Below are 26,308 nucleotides of genomic sequence, written 5' to 3' on the forward strand. Positions count from 1 at the left end.
AGAGCCGAGGGAAGACAAATAAAACACGTATGCACATGGCCTATACATATTATATATATTCCAAATGGAAACATTAAATTTTTTTAGAATTCTATATTTTGAATTCTATATATTCTATCTAGAAGCTTGTGACTTCTACAATATTTCAAAAGGTAATCGATACCTTTCGACGAATGTTAAAAATTGTACACACACCGGACATTTGAAACAATTTTTTCTCTTAATCCTCAATTCTCAAAAATACTTTAAATACCAAGCAAACTGCGGACATTTACTGCATTGTATATCACGATAGTATGTAGATCGTAAAATATAAAATATTTGAAGTACTCCGCTAGGTTCCATTTCTTGACTTGAGCTCATGAAAATATGAATTTGTATGGACACCGGCGGTGTGGCAATAAAAATTCAATCGCCAGTGAACGTGTTAAAAATTGATGCCTCGGATAAAATATATACCTTCGGAAGTTGGTCTGTAAAGTAAAGTGGCGATTGCGCGGCACATCGATGGATATTGTGAACGGATAGTACTAAACGAGCGCGACTTCCTGTCGAAACCTATTAGAAACGATATAGTAAAGAAGTTGCCGCAGTAGCCAGGAAATTTTTCGACCCTCACGCGACTGCTCTTTGACATCCAGCGATTACACACAAATCCCCGAGTCCCATTTAACCCTTTCGAATCGTATATCTTGGATCGAAGAAACAGTTAGCGTGATACATTACTTTCGAATGGGCTGGGCAGAGATGCCGCCGGGATCTACACGGCTAGGTCGTCACTGGCAATAATTCTAAGAAACGGCTGCGTATTGAAAGGGCTAAGAGTCATTACCAGAAAAGTCGGCGCGCGCCATCCCGACGGAATATACGCGAGTAGATGAACGAGCCAGTTTATCTTGACCACGATCGAAGAAAAAGAGAGAAGCTGCGTTTAATGTACGATCCTAGTCGAAAGAATCGAATATCTCTCTCGTTTAAATATTTCTCTTGTAACCAGTGCCGACTTCGTTCCGTATTGTTGAAATAGAATCAGGTACTTTGGTATTTTACGACGGTCTTTGCGAGTGGCTTGTAGACGTCGAGAAAATATTGGTACGAAAATACACGGTTATACCAAACGTGCATCGACTATAACGATCTGGCATTGAAACTGACGAACAGCGAAGAGGAAGCGCATACACGTATAGTAAGTAAACCGATAGGTACGTAGAACTTTTATTTTAATTTACCTGATCGATGATCAAGTGATAATTTAATCCTACTGTGATTCTCCAATTTCTATATTTCAGACCTACTCTCGTTTTCAAAACAATTTTATGGTTTGAAGTCGAAATGAAATAAGAGAAACAGATATTGTTAAAAAATTAATCTGCATCGCGTCGAATCGTGTAACAGCTGCAGGAGCAATAAAATAACACCGTACCCGCTATTACAATAGTTCGATTAAAACATACTTACGTAATTTAAAATAACATCGATTCGTTATCCTACTTATACTATACGTTATACTATAACAATGTTATTTTAACGAACGAAACACGTACTTTCCGTTTTATATTCGTATTAATAATATTACATTGAAATATATAATTATATTAATGCGTAGAAATAAACGTTTTCAAAATATCATCGCTTAAATATCTAACTTGTTCGTTTACTCGCATATTGACTTTCATTTCGGGACAACACGAGCCACGCAGCAACGGACATCGCACATTTTAACAATTGTACGAATTGAACAAGCGAACAAACGAGTAATTATCAGAAAATATTTGTACCGATAAGATAGAAATTTTCCATTTGAGCCTCGGCCAAAACGGCCCAAAATTCGTGCAGCCAACGAATAAATCTTACACCGCTAACTACTCATAGTTCGCGCCTAGATCAAGCGATCGAATAAATAAAACAAAACAAACACTGCCAGCAGAAATAAAAACAAGGAAGAAAATCCTTAGCCGCGGTCATAACGCGTGCCGATGGCGGACGCAATGGCACAACTCCGCCATTTCAATCTAACCGCGCAACGATCGCTTTATTTCCCGTGCAATATTCGAACACGGGATTTTCGCGGATGGACGTAATATCTGTTCTCACCCTGGGATCCGGTGTAATCCTTTCTCACCGCTGGAACTTCGAAATGCCCAGTATTAGACAGAAGCCGGGCAGCAGCGAGCGCTCGGCTTAATATTTGCGGCTCGTTTTTCTTCGTCAGGACGTTCGCGAAAGAGGGTGGGGCCGAGAAACGGCGTCAGCGTCGGCGTCGGTGTCTGCGTTAGTCGTCGTTCGCTCGAAGCACTCGATGTAAGCGTAGGTACGCGTAATTTACGACGGGAGTTTTCGAAGTCCTTAAAGCTCGACTCGCTCTTCGTTTAATTACTCGTGCCGCGGCTCCGTTCCTTTTCGGCGGGGTATTTCTAGCGGGCCGGTCGAAAAGTCACCGAGCAATTGGATCATCAGATTCGAGCGTGAAACGAGTTGATCCGACAGGATTAGCTCTTTGTGCGAAACTGCGATTCAAGGAGAAATATTAGGGGATATTGGTATGGTAGTGACCTGACAAGTATATTTTATAGATCTTTCTTGGAAGCACCGTGGATAAATCAACTATCGGTGAAGTTCATATAGAAAATACAGTACGTTCGCGAACGAAGGTAAAACGTGAAACGTGTATGAAAAATGTCAGTCAAAAATGATTAAGTAACTTAATTTTTCAAACGAAAATTAAAGCAAGGAACGCGCTCGAAAAATTTAATTTTGACTATATGGATTGTTAAATTTAATAATTACGCTGCATTATAATAAAATTAATTAACAATATGGTTTCGGAATGCTGAATTTTGGTTTCGTATAATTGGAGAAAATTATATTACCGATAGATGTAACTGAATTATAATTTACGAATTTTAAATGATGATGTTTTGCGCTTTAAACGAATGTTTTCTCGGTTAATTAAAGTTTCCAATATCTTGAAATTAAGTAATTGTTTTTAACACGCAAATAAACAGAAAAAAAGACTGAAATAAAGCGATTGGTAGCAATCGATATTCTCGCAAGCAATTTTCTACGAGAGACAACTACACATATACCTACATCGTTTGCTCCTTTTTTACAACTAGGAATTTTTTAACACGAAATATGCTTTATCCTTATGCTCAAGTTTTATTTAAAAATTTTAAAACAATAGGTTCCATAAATCGATAGGCAGATTTTAATTACACATTCTATGATTCTTACGATGGGCTCGAGTTACATTAGATTACAAACTGCATATACATACGTATAATTGAATTCTCTAGGATGCACGCAATCTTTGCTCTGTTAAATATATAATACGTAAGTATACATATATGTATAATGTATTATACTAAGTATATGTATTGTACTTCTAATGTATCTAATAGCAACACTAATTGTGCTTTTAATACGAGACACGTTTCTCTCTGTATGTTAACGAAATCATCATCATGCTGAACCCCTATCACAAAGTTAAGTTCGAATATTCATTGATATTCTCGTGTTATTGTTCGTCAGACTGTTAATCGATCCCTTCTGACACTGCGGAAGATCGTAGGCATCGTGGAAATCGGGTCTGCGTCCCGAGGGATCACAGTGTAAAATGGAAACTTATTAAAACGTATTACGGTCGGGACTAGGATCGTGGAAAGTAACAGTAACGGATACGATTGGAAGTTTAGGCGAGATTAGAAACACGGAGTAGTATGATAAAGGTTCTTTGGTTACGAGACGTATAACCGAAATCCGTTAAAGTGTTATTAACGTTTGAATCCAGGCGGAGAAACGAAAAGACCCAAGACTTAACCCGAAAATGATAAGTTACCGAGGCTGGTTCACAGTGGAAATTTACGACGGAGAAATTAAGATTCTATTGGGCCTTTAATATATCGCCTGGGCGAAGAATATATTTCAACGGAATGGAGGGAATAAAAATTCTCGTCTCCTGGCTAAAGGCGTTTCGTAACGTCTTATCGCGGTAATATTCGCGCCAAGTAACTGCAACGGTACTCACTGCCTGGGTAATCAGAGTCCAACGTGGAGCAATTAATCGTTAATTCGTCGTCGAGTTACGCGATGAAGCAATTCGTTATCGCAACGAATAACTGCGATCAGTTTTTATCTTCGGAACGAGAGAATCCGCAACGAATGTAAAAAAAAATCCGGTAGGTAGGAGTTTTCGCCGAATTCGATTCGATGATGAGAAATTAAAATAGATTATCGGGACGCGATCATGCGTCACATTCGTTATAATTTTATCGATAGAACCGAGCGTGTGAGCAGCCGAACCTGTGCGGCAGTATGCAAAGTTATCGTTTACAGAATTTCTACAAAGCGATCAAATGAAATTCATATCGGCACAAATGACTGCTATCGATCAATGTCGGCACGCTTATTGGGATATTTTCTGCGCCGGCTCTATCGCGCGGAATAATTGCGCACTAAACGTTAACATTAAATATTTGGTAACAGAGTTCAACTGCGCTAAAAACAAAATTGTTGAAATAATTTGGATATTCTGGTACACAGTTACTTTGCTGAATAAAATCATAACGTTAATAACGCGGTGAAAACTAAAGTCAAAGAAGCCACGAGATTAACGTCCATAGTTTGTAAAAGTTTGCCGATCAAAGACAGGAAAGCGTCGTCGCGTCGCACCTTTGACGCTCCGAGCATACATTTTAATTCGATCGTGACCTTTCCCGATTCGCTCTTATGAAAAATTCAAACGGTCGTTACGCAAGAATACGGCGAGATGCAAACACGTTCGTTGAGAACGCAACACGTCGCTCGTGAATATCATGCAGTTGTCGCGGAACTGGTGTCTCGTTCTTTGAGCCGAAGGACTGGAAGGCTTGTTAGCCGGCAACCGTAACGCAAACGACGCGTTTCGCAAGAAAGAGTCCAAGTTAGCGATGCGTCACGACTCCCTCTGGCCTTATTTAGCAGGCGTGCACGTAGAAGCTTTTAATTGATCGATTTCTCGAGAGACAGTGATGGATCTCGCGTCTGCATTTCGCGGAAACGATCGCGGCGTCTTTTAACCGCGCTAATGATTCGCATGCCAATTGCATTAACCAAGCTCGGTTTTCGCGTGCTTGATAGACGCGAATAATTGTAATTACTTCCTGTGACAGCAACGATACACTTCTACGTAAGTTTAGTTCAACGCATGATAAAGGCTTAATCACACTATACGTTGGTGGAAATAATTCGAATATGATTCGTCTGCATTTAATTAACCATGATTTTGAACAACTCGTTTCGTTCGTTTATTCATTGTAAAATCGTATTTGATCTTTAAAACATTGAAACATAGTTGAACCATAGAACTACTGAAAACATACAGTTAACAAGCATTTTAATCCAATGTTAAAAACTTGACGTTAACGGTTTTGATACAACAAACAGAGTTACAGGAGGAAAATACACGTTGCTGACTGAATAACAATCGCGTATTTAGGTTACGCAAGGTATTCGCGATCATTTATAGCGAGAGATACATCGCGCTGCCCTTGAGCCGATACTTAGAAAAACCTGGAGCTGCACCGCTACATTTTCTAACATTGATATTAGCAGGAACAGTAATCACCGTTCTCCGATCAAATTTCCAAGAAACGGTGTTTCTGTGAAACCTCACCCGTGTTAATATAGCAAATACTAATCTCGTTCATTGCGTCGCAATGAGGATTATGAGACTGATTCTTGAACAACGTATAGTCCAGCTCAAGATATAGCGATAACGGATAAACTAAACGTCTTTACGAAAACTTGAGGATTTTAATTACCATTTGGAATAATCCGAGTCTCTGTCTGTGACTAAATAGCCACTAATTCACCACAAAGTTAATACATGCAACAAAGCCACGCTTGTTAGCGTGTGTTTCAAAGACTGACAAAATTCTTTATCACTATCCAGTAGATAAGAAAGAAAAACGATTTAAGTAAATTAGAGAGAAGGAGGGAACGAGAAAGGGAAATTATAACGCGAGCGTGAACTTTTGTTTCGGTAAATCGTCTAAATTGCGTTGATAATGAACTGAATATTTTCTCACACGATCCTGGCCGAGTCTCTATATCTCTCCTTAAACATGTTCGATTTAACTCCTGGCTTATTTTATGGCCCCGCTATATGTTTGCCGAGACTATATCACTGAACGAGCACATGAGTACGAAATTCTTGAACGTGGTTAGTTCTTCAAACGTTGGTATCGCATTCGAAATATCGCCAACTATAAGATTCTAACACGATAAAAGTAGCGGAGTTCGCGTGTACAATAGTGTGCACGAGTGGGAAAGTTGGTGCGCAATGGACGTCGCATAAATTAATTCACTCGGTGGCTACGAAAGGAGAAAATGCGCGTATGGAAACGTCGGCGTAACAACGGATTCTTCAAAAGGAACGTTTCGTTGACGCAGACAAATATTATTCGCGTGTATTATGTATATCGTGTGCACAATAACGAAACAGCAGGGCCGTGGGCTGCTTCGATTCGACAACGTAATTTTTTCTTTTTTCACCACCCCTCGGTTCCTTCCCTCATTCTCTTGCACCGTGGAACGAACTCCGAAATACGGCGTTAGCATACTGACTAAAGAGAGCGAAAGTCGCGGGAGGAGGGTAGATAAAGGTGCACGCAAACCGATGTAACGAATGCGCAAACAAGCACGTCGGTACCCGCGACGGTCTATAATGAAGTTAGGAAAAGTACACCGTGAAGCCTGCTTGAAAAGCGTGATTCGAAGACTCGAAAGAACACGCTGGTGTGCGCGTATCCGCCTGTATACAAAGCGTGTAGTCGTCGTCTGTGTTCCGCAATGGCGCATGTTTGCATCTCTAGTGTTAGCATCTAGGGGTATCTGCATCTCGAGGGTAAATACGGGGGAAACCAAGCGCCACATCGCAAAAAGTATCACGCGATCTACTCGATACAGCAAACATAGCTAATTATCGGATGAATGGGTTACTAAATTTCGTTTACCACGTATCGCCGTGTATGGCATTAACTCGATCGAGTCATTGTTAACATTGACGTAGATGGCGATAATAGAGACGAAATTTCACCGAGTTTAGATATAAAATAGCAAGAGAGTTATCGATACGACGAAACTTTCTTGGTATCGGTAATTAACGTTGGATAATCGAGAACGTGATATTTAAGACCCGGTACGTGCTTGTCATTGGTATGGATTAAGTCTATATTTAAGCCTTCGGCGAGAAGGGTTGTACTATTTATATAGCACATAAGCCTGATCTTTTTCATTCGTCGTCATCTGGCGCACGCTTTTATACATATGTCTGTACTATAATTATCGATAGTATACAAAACATTGCAATTACTGGTTAAAGTTATGAAAGAAACGATTGATCGGTGACGATTTAAATAAACTATTTAAACAATTAAACAATCATGTATAAATTTCAAATTTATAAAGAATAGTTTATTGAAATAATAAATAAACTTAATATTATCTATATTTAAAGGAATTTAGATAATAAGATAATTATTCAGGTTACTGTTGGCAAAGGAAAATGGAAATTAAGGAAGAATATTACGTTCTTTCGTTCGTCCATTGACCAAAAGCAGAAAGATAATAATCATATTTCGACTGAACTCAGGATTTCTTACTTTCGCAAGTTAAACAGAAAATAAGATTACAAGGGAGGAAGGAAGCGCGTATACTGGCACAAAAACACACAAATAAGGGCGAAGAGGTCGCGATTTGAGGGTGGCATAATGAAGTTAGGAAAAGTACACCTTGCCATTGAAACTTGGTTTCCGGCGTGACTCAAGGACTATTCTTGTGCGCGCTTCTGTTTTCGTCTACACGGCAATGCATGTTTATACAGGCGTATCTGTATCTCAACGATAAATGCGACAGAAACTTCAAGTTGTTCCGAGCATGGTTTCCGAATCTGCCTCGCAACTTTCCACGTATTTCTTTATTGGCTAACTTTGCATAATTTCCTATTAACTGTACACGTAACAAGTTGAACGTCACTCTATTAATTAACACTCTAAACCTATGAATCTTCTCTTTTTCTCATTTGTCTTGTATCTATAATGACTAAAGTATTTCGATTCCTCCTTCTAAGTAAAGAATTCTCTTTCCTATTTACGTTTCCAATAAGTTACATATATGTGGTATTTATAAAAGTGGTACAATTTTTTAAATCGAAGAAGTATATATTTCTGATCATAAAGTAATCCAAAATAGTAAGCAAATATATCCAAATTCAATCTCCAAACGAATATAATCGAACCGGGAATCGATAAAAATCCCGCTATTTCTTCTTTGGCAACGAGCAACCAAGAGAAACGAGTGTGCATCAAAAACCTACGGATTACGTAATCAGTAAGAAGTTGCGTGTATGCCGATGCAATCGGGAATGGGATAACGAAGTTAGGAAAAGTACACCATGGGGGCTACTCACCAGCCCAGTAATTCGAAGTCTTGCGCATGTGTGTTTGTCTCTGTTTACAGGTTCCACATGTTTGCATACGGGTATCTGCATCTCGACGGCAAATACTGCGAGAACTCGACGCGATGTAGTTTGTAACTTGTTTCTCAAGCACCTTATGTGTCCCTCTAAATTGCATGCTCTCGAATACCGTTCTGCTTCATATCGTTATATCGTCGAATAAATAGAGACTGTGTCGTTGGTGAAATCGCAAAGTTAGTCCGGTCAAATAATACTCGATACATTTAAACAACAATGGTCTTCGAGTAAATATAAAATATTCGTAGGTACAGAATTTTCCGAGAAAACGATAAACAAAATGCGCACGCGTGTCTTGCGATAATTTTCGCGAGAGAATATTCCACATCGTCTTAAAGAAAGAAGCACGATGAAACATACGGGAAACGAGTGTTTGCGATAAAGGAACGATCGTGTTAGGAAAAATACACCTGAGTGTAGGGATGAACTGTAGGGATGAACTGTAGGGATGAAAGTAGGGATAAACTTTCAATGTGCTTCAAAGAACCACCAGTATGTTTTCCATATATCTAAGTTCTTAAGTAGAATCACGTGCAAGTTGATGAGTATCAGCGCGGTAACCATTGCAGTTTATACCATGATTTTCGCTTCACATGTACCTTCTGAGCATATTTTTTCTTTAAACGCAACACCAACACACGGTCGTTCTCAGACATTTTGATCGAGTATCCTCGACAAACAAAACGCTACTTTACCTTCGCTTTTATCTCGAAACTTCGCTTAGTTCGCTGTCTAACCGTCGCCGAACACTATTTTACCAGAATATCGTCGTCTCGCATCTTTCGTCGTACGCGATTAAAAATAAATAATAATAAATAAAAATGGTCTGTTTTCCTCTTAATTCAAATTATCGTGGCAAACGCACGGGACTCGCGAAAGAGGAGTCCGATAGACGGTCGAATCGCCAATGCCAAGAATATATCGACATGGACGCCGATTTTCACGGTGCACCGCCGGTTCCAGCATGTATGTGTTTGCGCGTACACAAGTCTGTACATTCCCATGCACGCGCGACTGATGTATGTTTGCTCGTGAATATCTGCATCTCTACGGTAAATACGACGAGTTATGCCGTACACGATTTTCGACTCACGTCCTGCCTGCTACACCTCTAGACCCGACTCGTTTCCAGATATGTATCGCTTGAAAGCGCTTTGCCGCAACTCTGCTGCATCCACGACGACGAAAACGACAACGGCAACGACAACAACAACGACAACGACGTCGACGACGACTAGCGCGACGAAAAAGATTTGTTGCTACCTAGATAACAACCGTGGTAACTACTTGGACGATAACAATTCGCGTTCAAGTGCCAGTGATTCGTGTCATAGTTATCCACCAGCCGTGTGGCAACGTAGTTTCAGCCAACGCCAATTCTTGTCACGCGGATACAAACTGTTATCACCGAAACAGTTACCATCGCCGTTGCACCGGTGTATGGCCGATTTTTCCCGCCTAATACACGCTTCCATCCTTCTGTACGTACAAGTTAACTATATACATCCACCTTTGCTACATCGCGTAAACGTACCACGACGATCTGTGTACGCAAATCACTTGAACCAATAGGCTATGGACGCGTGTTCGCGAAATGATGTAACGCTTCGATGCAGCGCGTGTTCTCCGATAAAATTCGATTAACAGACTCGTGTACGATATAGCAAAAAATCCGATATGGCTAAGAGTAGACACTGTAAACAAAATGACGAGTCCCCGAGAACTATGGCTTGCATTTGATATCGGTACAATGATCATAACGCGAAATTATCAGCATGAGAGGCATCACGATCCAGCTACGGAAATTTGAATTTCTATGGCAGACAGTTTTCGATTTCGGTCTCGCGTCGTAGATTCACCTTTGTCGTAGCTTTGGCGCGACTGTACCATTGCCGAATGATTCGATACACAGCCGGAGTCTCTTCTATCCGTTAGTTCCTCGAAATCGTACTTGTTAGCATCGAAGAGACTGAATTAATTAACGGCGCATCGTTAAATCGAACAAACAAAGTACCGCTGTCGACCTTCCGGCCTTTGATCAGACGCAAGCTCTACGTCCACCGGGATATATCATTCTGTACATTTGTCCGCTTACCCCTACACGAAAGCCGCGTGATTCGAGAGGCAATAAGCTGATCATGAGTACCAGGGATTTGTCTGAATTAGCTCCGATTTAGTTCCCTTAATCGTATTTATGAGCATGAACACAAAATCTTATCTACCATAATCGTGTGTTAATGATAAATAAAGGGATAGTTAAATCTTTGTTGCATCGCTAATTAATTTCTGTGGCGATTAAAAAATATAAATCTGACTTATGCAGCAAAAATGTTCGTTTGTAGCGTGTTTATAAATACGATTGGAGCGTTTAAAGATATTCTTTAAAATTTTTATTCATAATTATAACGTTTTATTAAAGCGTATTTTATTAGAGATGACAGTAACTTATAGGAAATTTTATTTATGACCTATAAACGACAATTTTTTTCTTTTCAAATGAGGAACTTCTGCTGGCATAATCGAATGTACCGCCGAATCAAAAATCCCTTAATCACCAAAATCATTTATTTTCCATTGAAATTTATTACTCGTGAAAAATCGAATGGTCGAAACATTTACGAACTATTGCGTGTATCTGTTACATAAATGTAACTACCGAAAGATCTGTTAACTGTGATTAATACCAGTAAATACCGATGAAAACCAGTGACCTCCACGCAACGCTTCGCTTGTAAAGCATTCGATAGCGTTTATCGAATGCTATCGAATGAACCATTCCCATCAGTGAAATGAAAACGAAATGAAAACGATCAACGCACGAGTGCACGCAAATTTGATTCGCGTTTCGCTGTCGGCTGATATTTTCTTCAGCCGCGACAGTTTTCTCTAATACCACCAGGATGAAACTAGCAAAAGTAAAGCTTGAAGGCTAGTCTCTCTAGTTGGAATTACGCATTTGGACGCGCCCGTATTTGTGTATCGTGCAAATGAGAAACTCGACGTCGCGCCTCGTCGCCATCGTCGTTGTCGTCGTAGTCGTCTTCGTGGCCGTGGAAAAGCAGCCAACCTGGCGAGCAGGCAGCTGCTACTACTTCCAGGCCTGATGAAAATACGGTTGCATCCCCAAACTTTGCATTTGGCTGTCCTGCGGAAACGTGTAAATGTTACGAAGCGAGATTCTGCCGCTAATGAATTAGGAATGAAGCGCATTTCACTCAGCAAGTGCGGCCGGATACGACAATAGGGAGCATCTTGTCGCGTGATTCCGTGCTCCGCTTAACGAGGAAACGCGTTCAGCCGTACTTCAGTCGCTGCTGGATTTATTTTTCCATCATTTGATCCAGTACTCTGTCGAATGCCAAGAATTCACTTGACACAAGTGAAAAAATATTTATTCGTTTATTTTTGGAAGCTAACCCAAGAATTTAATTAGTATCATTGTCAAATACACGTACTCGAGTATTATGTATGTTACTAGTACATAAATCTTTCTTCAGGATAGAAGGAATTTGAAACATCAGTTTTCATTAAAGAATTCCGATTTTCCGTAAGGTAGCTTAAAAGTGATAATCATATTCTAAAATTAACAAAATTAGTTTATATTCATTATAAGATATAATAAAATAAAACATGAATTTATTAAATTAAAATTGAATTAAAATTAATTTACTCTGTTTGTAACTATTAAGAGTTACATCTATGTATATTACGGTTTCTCCATTAAATTTCTCCTGCATATTTCAAACGCTCGCCGCGGTTCAATATCATTAGGTAGTGGTGAGGATCAGTGCTGCTAATCAACGAGGTTCACGTTCTCTCATGGCATGCTTGACAGATCCTAGCATACATATATGAATACAGCTAGTGGAGATGGAAAGAAGTCTTCTGGAATCGGTTGTTTCCGACACATACCTCATTTACATATCCAAACCAAAAACAACGTGGCGATAAACGCGTGACGACGAGCGATAGAGACTATAAAGAGCAGTACCACCTTTTCCCCTGTACCGTTCCGCTGTACCTTTTTCCGATCTCCGTATTAATCTCCGTACATAAGTTATACAGTGTTGGTCGTCGTAACGAAGCTTCTATCGCGTGCAACGTACAACAATTCGTCATTCGTGATGCACTTGAAATCAAGCGTGCCATATCGGAACGATGTTTACAGATTCACGGAATAAAATTAATTTCCAGATTGCACAACGGTCGCGTGCTACAGAGAATTAATGCTTCATATGCAAACAAGTTCGCATAATCAGAGTTCTAGGCCAATTTCAATTTCACGTGTCATTTGCCCGCAATAACGCGCGAATACACACCAACCGCAGCTAATGTCACAAGAGAAAAGCAAACGTTTGAGCCTGACCCGATGATTTAAATTGTGGTTGCTCCCCGGTGAAGTGCGTGAATTTCCAGCAACACTGCAATTGCATTTTAAGAACCGAGCGATCTAATTGCGACACTTGCTTGAAATTGTAATTGTCCTTGCCAGAATGTACGTGAAATTTTATAACATAACACAAGCGTGCATAGCTTTTCATTTTACATGCGATATTCCACTAGCTAACGAATTATATCCTTAAAGTATTTTATTGCACATAAATTCGAAATCATTACCATTTTTGTTACCGTGAATAGCTTGCTACTTATCCCGTACTTTTGTTATCTTGTTCGTAGAAGTAATTTATCGCGAAAGAAATATAAAACCATTTGCATACTTCCATGTATGTATCAAGTGGTAATTAAACTCTAGAGGCGTAGTTGTATATTAATCACGTCCTTCTAGTCGCGATAAAACAATATTATAACGCCCCAATCCAGCTATTAACAAGTGATAAATCGCTTAATGTTAAAGAAACATATTTATTCGATACCCTGATATCTTAACACCTTACGACGAAATTCAGCAAACTTTAAAAACATATAAATAAATACAAGATAAATTTGTTAATAAATTGAATAAAAATTGCAATTGCTTTGAGCCACGAAATATTTTATATTTCAGCTTTCATTCTACCAAAGCATCGATACTGTTTCTTTCGATGCTTTCCTCCTAATAAAACGGTACAAGAATTCCGTGCAATATTCTCCGAGAAACGTTCCGTTTCTATAAACAATACCTACAAATCTCAAGCAGACAGACACGGCCTCTATCTTTCTTAACCAGACGTAAGAATTTCTCGTCGTAACAGACGCAACAATCAGTGTCTAATTGGCAAGAAGCATCAAACGTTATACGACACGCATCAACGAGAAAGCTATCTTCCTTCGTTCAGCACTTTCGCGTACATCTAAGTAGACGCGTATTCAGCTGTGTCGTTTAATTGTTCCCGAGAAGTCTGTTTATTATCAGCGACAAAGTCGCGCAACTATCCGGCGAAAGAAAATAGCGAGTTTCAACAGCGGCGTACAATTTATCTGCAACTCCTGGCGGATAGAAGAGTAAAAACCGGTAGAGATCGGCAGTACAATAAAACGCACACCTTCGCTCCGACTAAGCACCAAAAAGGTGGTGCGTCGCGATGGAAGGAAACGAAAACAAACAAACGATCCTCTTGGTTGCTGTTGTCGTCATCCGTGGTAGTAATCGTGGCCGTCGCCGTGGCCGTCGTCGTCGCGATGGCACGGCACGATACAATACGATAAAAACGCAACCGTGGAAACTCACGGAAATATCCGGCAAGGGAGTAGTCAAGGTAACGGTGGTTTATTTCGTGCTACGGGTAAATTACTGACGCTAAAGGGGTGATGGAGGGAGTCAGGTTTGGACGGGGATCGGAGACGCTTGGGACGTGAAAAGAAAAAGTAACGAGGATAAAAAGCGTGTTTCGGAGGAGGAAAGGTATGCGTCGACCACCACCGCGGCAACCGCTCCCGTTTTCACCCTCACGAGCATTACACGCGCCTCTCTACGTTCGCCGACACAATCCAGCACAAATGTTAATTGCTGAAATAGAAAGCGTACAAACTATTCAGCCCGACGACACACAACGTGCATCGCATCGTGTCGCGTCGCAGAGTTTTGTCTACCGAGTAATTAATGTTATTGCCACCGAACCGACGCCGGTTAAAAGTTTCGACGTGTCTCGTTGATCGACGAGTAAACGAGACTACCGGCAAGCTTCGATTCGCTAGAGGATAAAACAAGATTCGAAAAATCGGGTCGTGGATTTGACGAATTCTTGGATTGTATTCTAAATAAATATTTTCTTCCTTTGTTCACTTGTATTCGTCACGTTGAATCGTTGAAATAAAAATCATCGATTATTATTGGCTGAAAAATCATTCGGATGGAAAACAATGCTCAAACAGAGTGAATTTCGATCGTGTGGTTAATATCTAATGATTTGAACAAGCAATATATTTGATACGACAAAACAAATTGGATTTCTACGATATCTAGTACAAACGGTTAAAGAGTAAATATTGAAAAGAATATCGATTTTTAACGCGTTTTGATTCCATTCAAAAATGTGGAACACGCGTTAGACGAAATAAAGGGAATGTAGCTAGTAACGGCACGTGCAGAAATAAATATATGAAATATATAAATAATATAACAACCAACCGCTAACACAGATTAAAAAATGTGGAAAAGTCCAAGTCGTTCAAAATTTCCAGAACTTCAACTGTGAACTGTGAAGATACGAAAGTACGTGGGGTATGTTTAATCATACATTTAATTCATTGTAATAATACGGAGTTAAAATGGGAAGTTTATTCAAACTTGCGAAAGTAAAAATTAATTTATCGCTTCCATATCGGTATGTACAATATGTAACCAACATGACATAAAGCTAATAATTGGAAAAGGAATTTCTTCGAAAGATAAATGTGTTCACGGCAGTATCGCACGAATGAATATAAAATAACGTTCACGCGTGTTAACGATGAAAAGCAGAAAATTTTACCTGAGAACGCGAACGTTTTGCGACTGAACATAAAATCTGGGAGGACAATGTATCGGATAAGAAAAAGAGAGGAAGAGAAAAGAGGTAAGCGTATTTACGAATGGAAGTTGCTGGCGCAATTGAAAACAACTAGTAAGTCTTCGTCTCTTCGAGTTTCCTGTTCTTATTGATTTCGCGCTACCTCGCAAATTACTCGAGTGCACTGTGCCGAGAAACGCAGCAGAATACGCTAAGAAGAAACCGATACATACTCTACGTGGAAGTTGTTTCTTTTTCATCGGTCGCTTGCCGGTATTATCATCGCGTCGCGCGGTATTACGTAACTTTCACTCATAAAAAACATTAATATGCATTACACTGACAGGAAAATTAATGTGACACGCGATCGATCTCTTAAACTGCAATTTCCATTAATTTCTCTGTAATTCCGATTTATCGTCCTCCACCGTGATAAAAATAGACGGGACTGGTTAGTTTTAACGAAACAATGGAAAATCTAAATAACATAAATGATGAAAATAAATAGCGCTTCTACCGCGCCTTGAATCAAATAACTTTGTGCTGCGTGCTATCGTTATTCGATTTTTCCAATATTATCATTTTATATCATCTCGCGCGATATCTGCTCTGCGTGAAATATCTGTATTTTCACGTCATTGAACATTCGTATCGTGCGTCACCTTACTTTGAAACTTCTATCATGATTTACAATTACTCGTGATTCAAAATAGTTACTCGATCTTTTTCACGGGATTCTAAATAGCCATTTCCAGCTAAAGAACTTGGTAACTTCCATAGCTAATACAAGAAAAGTTTATTCACTCGGATGTTATATTTCAAGCGAGAGTATCATTTCACGTTGTCACCGAAAATACGCAAACATATTATTCTAACTGTAATCTGTGTCTGCAAAGTAATTTATATTCATGCGGAGAAGGCAGCCAAGGGAAGCTAGTCTTTTGAGCTATTCGGTGATTTACTGCAGTCTTTAGAGCATTGCTGATGTTTGTTCTTACGCGATTTTACAGAGCGCATGAACTATTTACTTCGCTGTGTTACTTTCCAGCTACGCGGTCTCCGCGACTAACTAATTCCAGCTTTTAATGCCAGAATGTTTCTAACTACCGCTCACCTCCTGCTTCTCCCAGCGGAGATTCCTATTCTTACGTAACTCATGAATATTTATATAGCCTAATAACTTTCTGTTTTCTTTCAACACGATGCGTAAGAACTTTGTTTCCCGCGAGTATTGTTCTGCAAATCAGCCACTCCCTGAACAAGCAAACAAGGCTTTAACCTGTATGTGAAATTGGATTAAGGTCCAAAATCTTGATCATCGCTATTTCAATATCTTCCGTGTCATCGGAGATTACGTATAATATATAGATTTTGCGCAACGAATCGTCGCTAATTTACATTTATTTACACTACAAATATACACAGGCATTGTTATTTTAATCTCCGTTCTATGCTGCTAATCCGTCGTAAAATATAATTGTATAATTAATATTTTGATCAAAATTTTACAGCGAAGCGTATTTTTCTGCTCATGCTTTTCAGATATTTTATGAAGCATACATACAATATGAACCTACTTATCTACACGCTTTTTAATTTATTAAGTTTCGCGTAACGTAACGAACCTAATGGACTGTTCGTCTTTACTGAGATGCAAGTATTTTCATAATTACGTTCTGCAAATAAATCTTAAACGAACTACGCTTCAATTATAAAATATTCAAAATCCCTATACATAATTCCTATATACATACCGTTCGCTCGTAAACGTAGATTCGTTCATACGCGAAGATTCCAGCAACTGTTGCGAAGAATCGTAATAGCGAAAGAAGAAAGAACTAGCATGTTGGTTTTTATTGCGAGTACTAGGAAACGAAGTCCGTAACGACGCTTTAGTTCCCAGCGAGTTTAGTCGTGTACGCAGTTGAACGTGCAATTTTCACTCATAGATGCTTAAGAATTCGCGTCCGTGGCTGCCGTACGGTTCCCTCGGAACGCACTACAAGAATTCCGCTTTTCGTCGCTTCGAGATCTCACGTTTTCTGTGTTCCGTTCGACGGCTATAGTCAAAGAGATGACGGTGCGACGACTGTGACGACGGTTTATGTCTCATGTCAGTACGAGCAAATTACGGTAATGCAGTCGTGAAAAAAAAAAGAACGAGAACGAGTAATAGAAGGAAAGTGCATTTCGGAGGGTGGGGAACAGGGGATAGGGAACAACTACGCCGTACTTCTCGTTTTTTCGCGCTCGCTACCCTTATGAACGTCAAACACGACTGACTTCAAAAGAGCTCGCCGACACGTGTTCCCACATCGCGATATCCTCGCATAATAAAGAGCAAAACTCTGCTATGCGTCGTCTTCTATTATTAGGTAATCCGACGAAGCGTGTGCAATATTTAAAAGTCACAGAGATCCGGTGGCTAGTAAATATTTCGTTAATTTAAAAAGGATGCTTATAAAGCTTGATTCAACCAGTGTCACGAGGACGCTCGTAGACAACGACTAAGGCAGTCGCGTTTCATTGTCCTTCCTTGCGAACAAAGGAGCACTCAAAGAGACAGCCAGCCGCCGTTTTGTTTCGCATCGTCAAATTATTACGGTGCAACGAAGCGAACGGTGGAAAAGGAAAACGTAAACGAGCGCAAGCATCGTATTTCGAAAAAAAGCATAAGGGCTGAGCGCGGCAACCTGCGCCAACCTGCAGTCGTCGCCTCGTACCTTCCTCCAACGTTCGCACCCTTTACGTTCCTCCGCGTTCGCCCTCCTCCCCCCGGTTTTGCACATGCATACGTGTCGTTAATTGCTGGCACAGAAAGTACCAACTTTTGGATATACGGACGCGCGGTGCGCGATGCAGCGGACAGTCGTAATTAATGTCGCTTTTCCACAAAGAGCATCGGGTACGGAGAAAAAAGGCGAGGCAGGGGGCGAAATGTCAGAGAAAGTTGAAAGCAAAGGAAGAAGAAAGGGTGAACCCAAGGAGCGGTGACGCGACGGAAAGGAAAATTAAAAATACAAAGAGAGATGCCAACTGGGAGGGAGAGGCGAACAAAAAGAGAACAAAGGCAAACAGGCGAAAGGAGAAAGAAGAGTAGGATAAAATCGGTAGATAATGAGCAGAAACTAAGCGAAGCGACGTAAGATCGCGGAGGTGAGAAAATGAGGAAATACGATGCGGAATTGGAAGAGAGTCGGCAGTTTCAATTCGTCGACGATCTGTGGCATGCTAGCAAGCTATAAAAATTCGCTACCACATAGACAACTCGAGTGGAACGGAACAAATAACCGATAATGAAATGTTTAAAATACCTGATAAGCGTTATCGTAATTCATTTTCAACGAACGCGAAACGCGCTCGCTTCTCTGCGTTAAGAAAAATAAATATAAAACACGGAATATCGAAGAGCGTAAACATATTTTCCACAGCGGATGCATAAACCTTGAAGCAAAAAGTTCGTAAAAGTGTAACAGAGTACGCAAATGCGATACAATGCGAGCTGGTATTAGTCTTGCCGGCATGGCGTGCGCAGCTACAACTGCCGCTAACAATGTTAGCTGGTACTTTTGCCGGCTTTCTCGCGTTTCCTTTTTGCAGTTGGAAATGAGATATAAAAGCGTCGCGACGCCCGTTTCTCAGCGAGAAACTCGCCGCGATAGGCATGGCTGGTCCATCGCCCTGTGCATTCTCTACTCCGTTTTCGCACCTCCATAAAATTTCGTTTCCATCACGATTAATTCTCAAGAATGTCTCTCATAGCGTGGAGAAACGCTTCTTCCTCGAAAATTGCGCTGAAGTCATTACATCTGGATGCTCTAGCGAAAATTTCTGACTACATTTTGTTGTAAAACCCTGCAAGACACTACATAGGTATCTAGAGATCGAGTTATACGAAAGTTAAATGCTTTTACTTCGACATAGCATATTATTGGTTAATTTTGATATTGGATATATCTTGTGAATGTAAGTGGAGGAAATTCGGGTCAGGTAATTTTCTCATGCAACGCGAATAAGATCTTTCGCTGGGGAAAAACCGATCAAATCGTCGTTGAGATATCTCGAGCTTGTTAAGAGTAATGTCGCGAATATTTTCTTGCGCGCCATGGTCGAGCGATGGAGTCGTTACGCTGGAACAATGCCAATGTCTAATTTCGCAGAGTTTCGGTGGAGGTTAGCGACACGGTAGCGCCGAATACCATTCCTAGAAAACACGAGGTACTGACCTACTATATAAGCGTTATGTGTTACATACGTGGCGCATACGAACGCGAGCGAATATCACACGATAACCGAGAATCGGTTTCATCGGATCACGCAGCAACTTTATACGTATTGGTGGATTAACGACTGTGTACGTTACTCTACCGAGTGATCGTTGGTCGCGATAGAGCGAGAAAGGAAAACTTTTTAATCCGATACTTTTTAATCAAACGACTAGAAAGAAATTCCATCCCGGAACAACTTCTACTTTGAAACTAAACATTTGATTTGAATCGATCAGCGCGAGAAGCACGTCCGATATTTCTCGCTGTGGAATTGCGTAAACACCGATTGAGAGTCACGTCCGGACGAACGCCACGCGCATGAAATATGCAATCGCAAAAACTTCTTGCTGTCGTCTACTTCGTTTGCTCGTTTCGCCAAGCGCCTCTAAACTGGATTTTAACGTGCTTCCTTGCGCGAAGAGAACGAGTAATTTCCTTAATTTCATCCGATAATGGCATTCAATTGGATCCGATTGGATAGGATTGATTTGTCCTTCTCTCGCGTGTACATATAACGTATAGGATATCCCACTCGGTCTGCGTCTGTTCCAAACTCGAAGATCCATTCCTACGATATTTTTTCGATAGTTTTCCCAGTTTAATTAATTAAATAGGTTTAATTTAGTTTATCGGTTCGAGAAAGCAAAGGCGAAGGAATGACCGGTATTATAGTTAGGACTCAGGCTCGCGAGGAATCGTTAAATAAAATTAGTCGGCGGTAAAATTTTCTTTGAACGGTCGAGTTGAAAACGTACGAGTTATTCGTTGTCCGGGTCACCGGTAGAACTCGACTAACAGTCTCGAAGTTTTAACTAAATTCAACTCCGAACGGAGAGTAAAAACTTCTGCAGAGAATATTCGCATCCTTATGGAAAATAACTCGGCTGGCTGGGTATCAACGCGCAAGAATGCACGGACGTGACGGTTTCGAGTCACATTATCCGCGGTACCACGGCATGAATCACTCGGAACTTTAGCTGGCTGGAAGCTGCGGTAAAACCTGTCGACGTCGTCTATTTAATTTCGCGTTACAACGACCCATTGAATCACGTTGTTAAAGCGAAAAAGCTGTCGGAGAACGATAAAACCATTAGGAGCGCGTGCCCATTGTTCCACTAACTAATTTATAACGCGATAGCGAAGATAGCACTTTAGCGTTGAATGCAGCTGAATTTCGATAGGCTGGAAATACATCCGCTAACTACAATGCCGAAGACAGGTGTTGAAACAACAGAGATATTACAGACACGCTCCAATTATCTTATCGGCTTACATTTGCCGCGATTCTGGTTAATCAAACCGTGAACAGTCTCCAACCGTTACGAAGAAACAAAGATCGCGTTCGATCAGCGTATATTCGAGCGTATTTCCTTAACGAAAATAATAACATTTTTTTAATTCGATATGATCTTTGAAAACGGTTTGATCGAAATAGCGTAGAATTCATATTAATATTAAATATTGGAAACATTATTTTCCTCTCCATTATAAATTATTCCGTGCCGTGTGCTTAATCGGTTAACGTATTACGATTGAAACTGGTAATTGAAAAAGACAATTTCTAAAACTTACTTCGTTTCGCGTACAAGAACGACCAGTTCAATTTAAAAATGCCATAACCAGGATATTCTTTTAACTGCACGACGTCAGAGGTTTCTCCATAGCTGAAAAAACGGTGGCTGCAACCGCGGCCGTAACCGCGAAAGCGTTAATAACTCTGCTCAAACATGTTCCTCACGTACCACCCGATATCGTGCAGAAACAACACATGAAATTACTCGAAACATCGCCGGCCACCTCGTAAACACCGGAAATATATATGAAACGTTTTTATCGTCGGTCGAACGAGAAACTTGGTATCCCGGGCAGACGTTGGTGCTACAACAGTAGGCGAATGAAACGAAACGAAACGAAACGAAACGAAACGAACGAACGAATGAACGGGCGAACAAACGAAAAGGGAGCCGCTGGACACGAGGGCTGCTGCCTCCAGGGAGTCGTGCCAAAATTGTTAACAGTCGAGACAGCCGTGTTATAGGTGGCATGTGCTTCCAATCAGTCGTCGAACGAATCAGAAAAGGAAAGGCAGAACAAGAGAAAGAGAGGCGGAGACAGGTGGTCGGCGTCCCTGAGATACCGGTCACGGAGCCGAAGCCGTTTTATTGAACTCGCACCCGATAGAAGTGCATGGACGACGCCCAGTGCTCGGCCATTCGGAGCTATCGCGATGCGCTCGCTGTTCCGCGATATTTTCTATCTCGGCCTGCGGAAATTATCCAACTTCTTAATATCCGCTTGTTTTCAAACCCGGATATTCGTATCCGTCGCAAGTACCGCGTATTCGAATGGCCCCAAGTACATCCGTGGGATATATGCCCTGTACATATCGAACGGGCAAGTTCTATCGTCCTTATCGTTCGATAGTTACTAGAGATCGTGGCTAGATCGTGGCTAGATCGTCGTACCAGAATTCATCGTGTATCGTATATACGTGTTTACACGTTGAATGGCGGCAAGCAACTTATATCGCCAGTTTCGAACTATACTTTTGATTAGAATCCGCGAATCGGATTCGACACCTCCAAATGGATTACCGATACCATCATGTTCATCGATCGACGAGTATGCAACCAGCCGTTACACCCGACCATGGTTCAGTAATTTATGCGATCCTTTGCGGAGAAATAATCACCGATGCGGAGAAACGCGATGATCGTCGCGATCGACGAAAATAGGGCGTTTAAAGCGCGTCGTATCTGTGGACGGGGAACGTCGTTAAGCGAAAAATCGATACGATAACGTGGTTGTTCCAGCTACTCGAATAACCGGATTACGCGCGCATTGTTATTCCTGTAGAGAGTGTAGAAGAATATCCGGATACGCGAAGCACACGTTTTCAGCGCTTTTATTTCGAGTATCGAAGAAAACCAGGGCGATGATTCCTTTTCAGACGGCTGTGGTTCGGCAGTTTGCAAGCACGGCTAGCAAAGGAACGAGAAGACGGAACAACAACGCTGCGGGACATCTGCGGTCGTTGAAGATCGAAATACGAGATACCTCTCGCCAGTTGCGCCGTATAAAGCGGGGTTACAAAACGGGAAACATCGAGACACACGGGCTGACATCGACGACGGGATATTCGAGAAATTCGTTTGTATATCCGAATAAACGGCTCTTCGCGGATACCTGGCGAGATACAATTGTGGCGAATCGTTCGAGGATGCGAACACCTCCTCCCTATTCTGTCGAACTTTAATATCACGGCCACCAGCCCTGGAAAAATTCGCTTCCCGGAATTTTCGCCGTATTTCTATAACGTATTACGTGAATCACGCTGTTTCCAACGCGCCCTGCGCGCCTCTGAGAGAGATTGCATTACAAATGACGCGGAAAATGCATCAAATACCTTCCGATCGTAAAACTCCATTTCAATTACCGGAAGGATACGTCTGACGTCCCGTGTATCGACTTCCTCCCTATATAGAGGCAGTTTCCCATATATGTACGAACAAACAGGTTTGGTGTATCTTGACGGCAAATCCCGTAACACTCTCGCGGACAGTAACGAGACACGGTTTAATTAAGGAAACAACATCGGTCATTAGAATTTTCAGAAGACGTACTCTTTCATTGCGTACGCGTGAGAACCCGAGGGCAGCGAGTCTAGTGTCCTTCAGAGATTTCAGACGTGCTTTTACCTTTTTCCCCTGGCTCCACTTGCTGGCGCTTTGCTTTTTCGTCTGTGTAGTGGTTTTTTAGAAGGTCGAAGGGGCCACATCCCCATCTTGAAAACATTAATGAGCTCCCAGAACCACCTGCACGCACTGTACGTATATACGTACATGCATAGCTGGCACTTGCATATACGATGCCTGGAAAAAGGGTGGAATGAAGAAAGGTAAGAAGAAGAAGAAGGCCTGAAAGAGATGTTATATTAGAGGACGCGTCATCCAGGCCAGAGACACGGATTCGTGTCGTAACCGATCTTTGCACCGACTTTATCACTCGATTTCCTCCTTGTAGTAGTTGAACGATTTAATCTGAGGATAAGAGGACTGTCAAAACGCTACGATACGTTCGTGAACCGAGCGGTGTTCGCAAGGCTGCTGCACTGTTCTTTTTGCAACGTCTTGTTCTTTTTTTTTTTTTTTTTTTTTTTGTTAAAACTCGTTTACGAAATATAGTTGATCCGAGATTACAGTGACCCATCTAGATACAGGACCAGGAGCATTTGGCTTCTTCGGCTGCTTTCGGCCGTACTGCGGGATTATTCGAAAGAGCTATAAATATGCTGCGTTCAAACCGGCGCGGTGCGACGCGGCGAGGCGAAAGGACAGAGGATTGGCGTAAATAGGGAAATATTCACTGCAGGATCTATGTATACATGCGAAGTGAATACTCTTCATGATGTCGTGAATGGGACTGCCGAGAAAGGTTGAGAGTTGAAATTTACGTCTTCCCCCGGTGTGTGTACGGCTGTGTTATCGAATATCGCAGAAAATCTATAATAACCGTTCCGGCTTACGAGTGAAATTTATTTTCCAGGCAGCATTGCCAAAGCACGATAAACGGAGAAATCGAAAAATTCTTAATCGACTTAGACGTCGTTGGTTATCAATGGAATGATTCGTTCAACTTTTCCGAGCGTGACGCTAGATCGCCGCAAAGGTAGTAATTAAAACGCCTTCGAGTTCGAAACCGATCGTTCGATGTTAAGCGAACGAAAGTTTGCCATTCAAGGGTTCGTTCGCGTCTGCCCGGCCGACAAAACCATACTTAAACCGGTGAAGCGCGAGGAGAAAGAGCGAACCGATAAAAGGGAAGAAAAGGAAGGAATTTCCTTTATCGTGGAATTGTTCCAGATTTATGAGCTCCAGGAGTTCAGCCATTCAAATTTTTCAACTGCTCTTTCTTGCCTACCCACTATAAGACCGCAGCTCTTAGACGAACGAGCTGCGAAAGGCCGGGGAAAGAAACCAATATAGAAATGGATGGGAGCAAAGTCTTTACACAGACGAACGGATTCCATGTTGATGAACTTTAATAACTTCCATCTAAAAATTTGAAATTTCTACTTTTTTCCACCAGCAATTGGCGCATCGCGTCATCTCGAGATATTTCTCCTACCTACACTACAATTGTACATTACAATTAACGCGACGTCCGCCACTCGCTCACAATAAATCCTCGTTCGTTATTGGTTTCTCCATTAGCGAAGTTTATCATAACTGATCGTGACTGTAAGAAACCTAAATTCTTCGAAAGTTGTTTCAAATTCAAACTAAATAATACTTTACAAAGTTAAGTATTAAACGGATTACTCGTTTGGCGAGTATACGAGGAAAAAATAAGACAAATTATTTAACGTTTAACAGTCAGAAACTGTAATTCCTGTTTTACTACCGTCAATCAAGCGAAACTATGAAATTTTATCGCGTTTTCCGTAAAACCCTCGCCTCCCTCTTTGTCGATCGTCATCGATTTTTTGTTGCCGGAAGAATACGTTCATAGAAATCTAGTTCGATAGAATAGAAATTCGAGTGTTAGAAATGTTTGTAAATGACAGCTGGAAACCCATTCCGAAGATATACATATAGTTGCGAGCAATAAAGACCAACGGATAGAAAGTTAATAATTAACATCAGCGGTGGAAATTCGATATATACAGAGTAACAATGTAACTCTTTCTGCTAATAAAACGAGGTTTTTCTATTTCGATCAAGAAAGACGAACGATCCCGTATCAAAGATCACGTTGATTTATACATATCCTCCGTATTATGATACCATATTCAAGATCTTGTCCGTGCGCAGCTTTTATCCGATTTAAATTGCGTAAAGTTGAGATTATCGCGTATAAGGTAACAATACGATCGCGCCATTTCCAGTTGATTAGAATCGTTAACCACTCTCCACAATGGTATATACGCGCGGTAACTCAAGTTACAGATTAAAGTGGTACCGATCGGATTGGTCGCTGTTAATCGTGTAAAAAATTAAAGCTTGTTCCAAGAGATGCTTCAATAGCTGCAATCTCGGCCTGCAGCACATTCAAGATTGTATACATTACAGCTGGTTTATCGTATTCGTTCATCGATTGGACGCGTATACAACGTGTTTCATCGATGTATGCCTTACCTCCTTCTACATATTACGAACGCGGCATGATTTATCGATACTTTCACGGGTATAAGTTGTTCGGTGCTTCAATTTTATGTCTGATCGTTGTATAGTATAACTCACGTATTTCTCATACAACGTATAAACGCAATAGCGTCGAATAATAATTCGATTTAACGGTGAAAAATTGAACTCGATTTGATTTAAACATATAAATATCAATCTTATTCCAGAAGGGAGAAAATATAACTTAATCGAAAGAAGAAGTTTAGGATAGCGACCGAAAATATTCTGCGTTTCATTGCACGTGGGGTGTTCCCAATTTCGTCAATCACGAATATATCAGCGCGTCGGTTATCGTATAAGTTTATGTCAACTTGCTTATCAACGTGACTGTGACCCAAAATAAAAAGCAAACTCGAGCACTAAAACGTAACGTGGAATTCGAATCGCGTTCACAGAGGCCACCGAGATACC

The 26,308-nt window shown here is 40.9% G+C and overlaps 1 protein-coding gene across 3 annotated transcripts in view; it reads right to left on the minus strand.

The window, feature by feature from the left end:
- The window catches only part of LOC138181091 (leucine-rich repeats and immunoglobulin-like domains protein 1), a 282,141-nt gene that overhangs the window by 249,927 nt on the left and 5,906 nt on the right, over positions 1–26,308 (minus strand). The window contains exon 1 of one of the 3 annotated variants that reach the window (XM_069115646.1): positions 23,411–24,775. The exons of the other annotated variants lie outside the window; for them this stretch is intronic. The gene's annotated coding sequence lies outside the window, so the exon portion shown is untranslated. Of the gene's footprint in view, positions 1–23,410; positions 24,776–26,308 lie in introns of those variants that run through there. 3 annotated transcript variants of the gene reach the window in all.

Source organism: Bombus flavifrons, chromosome 6 (assembly GCF_040668555.2).
Source record: "Bombus flavifrons isolate JBK064 chromosome 6, iyBomFlav1_principal, whole genome shotgun sequence".
Classification (NCBI taxonomy): domain Eukaryota; kingdom Metazoa; phylum Arthropoda; class Insecta; order Hymenoptera; family Apidae; genus Bombus; species Bombus flavifrons.